A 2500-nucleotide genomic window follows, 5' to 3' on the forward strand; every position below is an offset into this window, starting at 1 on the left:
GAAATGCAGCGGTAGGCAGAGAAGATAAAAAGAGAAGGACATAATTGAAGAGAAGTATGAAACGATGGAAATGGAAAAGGGACTGAAAGAGAAGGGGGACAGAGAGACTTGGGACACAAAGGGTTTAAAACCCGGGCGTGAAGTATAATGAAATTGGGGCCGATAAAGTCAGGAAGAGAAAAGCTTCCTATGAAAATATTTATCATTCCACAAACTTTTTGGCTACAGAGGGCTTTGGAATTAATTTGTGTTTTCTTAAGAGGGGGTGCCATGTGCAACAGGATGGGGAATTCTTCTCGGCTTGGGGTTTTTCTGGAAGGCCGCTTATTCACAATTTATTAGAGGCAGTAATAGAAACCATGACGGCCGAGGCTAGGGGGTAAGGGTCCCGAGTCCCGGGCTGGGGAGGCCAGAAATGAGGCCTAATGTTATTAAGAGCCGGAGCAGCGTGTTAAATCAAACACGCCAGAGCTGTACACACACACAGGGCCCACCCCTCTGTACCCAACCAAGCCAACCACCAAACCCACCATGCACCACTCTTCCCTCAATGTTATTTATGGAAGTCAGATAACAGGTAGGCTATAGGCAAGATCAAATTCTGCCTATTCCCAGTTGTATTTGACATAGCAGCTATCTCTCTACCTATCAATAAACAAAGTTTGTTTTGTTGATGTACACAATTTATCTTATTAGAAGAGCACACATTTTTTTAACTGACTAGATTCGTGGACAATATTTTAAAATGTGGCAATATAGCCTATGGGGATATATTTCTGAAAAAAAGCAAACGCAATCACGTGTCTGCTCTCTCAGGGATTGAGGCTCTTTCCAGTCAGATATATTTATCTTGCCGTTAAACTAAATAGAACGATTGGCAAATTGTTAAGTTGATCTTGAACCATATTTTATAGGCTATATCAGATTACTACATTAGTAAGAATTCAAAGAAATTGAACAAACATTATGAACGTATTAACATTATTTCAACACTTAAAGCAGTGAAAGCCACGCTCAGATGTGCCCTATATTCCTTATTTCTGTTCTATTTTTTTCTTTTCACGTGTTTTTATACTAGATATAGATTCAACCATGAGGCTGTAATTACGCAGGATGTGTTTAAATGTGATATGAATGGTTGGAAAAACATTGGAGTTCGTTTCTAGACCGGACCGATGAAGGGGTCCTTGAAAATATGAATACCCGCTTTGAAAAATGCTTAGCCCAGCTCCTTCAAATTACTTAATTAGGTCCCTCGCTGCCGAGGGGGTCCCAGTGATTTAAATGTAATCTTCTCTACTTAAACCTGGCCAAAGTGTTGAACACATGTGTAAGCAGCACCAATAATAACAAAATAAACCATATAAAAGAGAGTCAATAATCTAGGCCAAAGGTAGGCCTACCGTAGACCTATATATTTGACAGACATTTTTTTTTAAAGGAAATCTCCTTATTCGTTTTGGATACATAAATACAATTCGGTTGTATCTAAAACAGAAAAGAAAATTGGTCACAGGATAGTTACTATCAGGCTATGATTGTCCCAAACAAAAAAACATAAATAGAGAATTAATTAAATAATTATAATATTTATAATAGGCCTACTACTAATGTTAATACGACTAATATTATAAATTATTATGACTATTATTTGTAGGCTATTACAAAATAATTGGTATGCAGAGCTGTAGGCTACTCTTTAATGATCTAATGTAAAATTTGTAAATGATTTAGGAAATGATGATGAAGAATGTCTATACATTTCCCTTTGGGGTGTTGGCTATTTCGTTATTCAGAATTGTAGAATACAATAATATTTGAATTTCAATAGGCCTTAGTTTGTGTACTAACCTATTTCCATAAATCAATTAAGAGATCATGGATTCGTGCTTGCTGTGAAAATATACAGGGCTAATAGGGCTTAAAAAGTTGATGCACTGGGATAAAATCTAAATTCTGTTTGTGGCAGGTCTATTGACATTTGGTCTATCGAACAGCCGAGCCTTTTCGTCATGTTTGACTTGAAATAGTCTCCTCGACGATCTCTATTTGAAAAGCGTAATCGTTTCAAAGAACACAACAAAAAGGTGTCACAAAAAATCCCACTGTGCTCATTCATTTCTGATTTCAATAAAGTGCCCGAACCTGGTGAACAAACTTCAAATCAAGTAGCCCGTATTTGTAACTTACCATTATTTGCTCGAAGTTGAAAGCGAAAATCCGCTTGTCTTCGTAGGAATTGTCTTCACATGCCAACGCGTAGCTCCGTCGACCTCGGTAGTGTCCCTGCAGATGTAGCTTAATGTAGCTTAATGTAGCGAATAAAGCTACCGGAGGCGCGACACCGCAGCGCGAGCTACTTTCTTATCAGCTGAAGTGGTGTCCCGCGCGCTCTGTTTTCTAATCGTCCTCGACCTCGCAGCTCTTCAAATAAGAGCGATCCCTTCTCATTGCACCTTCGGAGGAGCGTTTGCTTACGCTGTGATGGCGAAGTGATGTT

The 2500-nt window shown here is 38.8% G+C and overlaps 1 protein-coding gene across 1 annotated transcript in view; it reads right to left on the bottom strand.

Moving 5' to 3' along the window:
• eya2 (EYA transcriptional coactivator and phosphatase 2) overlaps nucleotides 1-2487 on the bottom strand; it is a 30100-nt gene extending 27613 nt beyond the window's left edge. Inside the window, 1 exon segment of the mRNA XM_056606393.1 lies at nucleotides 2191-2487. The gene's annotated coding sequence lies outside the window, so the exon portion shown is untranslated.
• Nucleotides 2488-2500: the final 13 nt, after the last annotated feature.

This window comes from Gadus chalcogrammus, chromosome 13 (assembly GCF_026213295.1).
Source record: "Gadus chalcogrammus isolate NIFS_2021 chromosome 13, NIFS_Gcha_1.0, whole genome shotgun sequence".
NCBI classification, from domain to species: Eukaryota; Metazoa; Chordata; class Actinopteri; order Gadiformes; family Gadidae; genus Gadus; species Gadus chalcogrammus.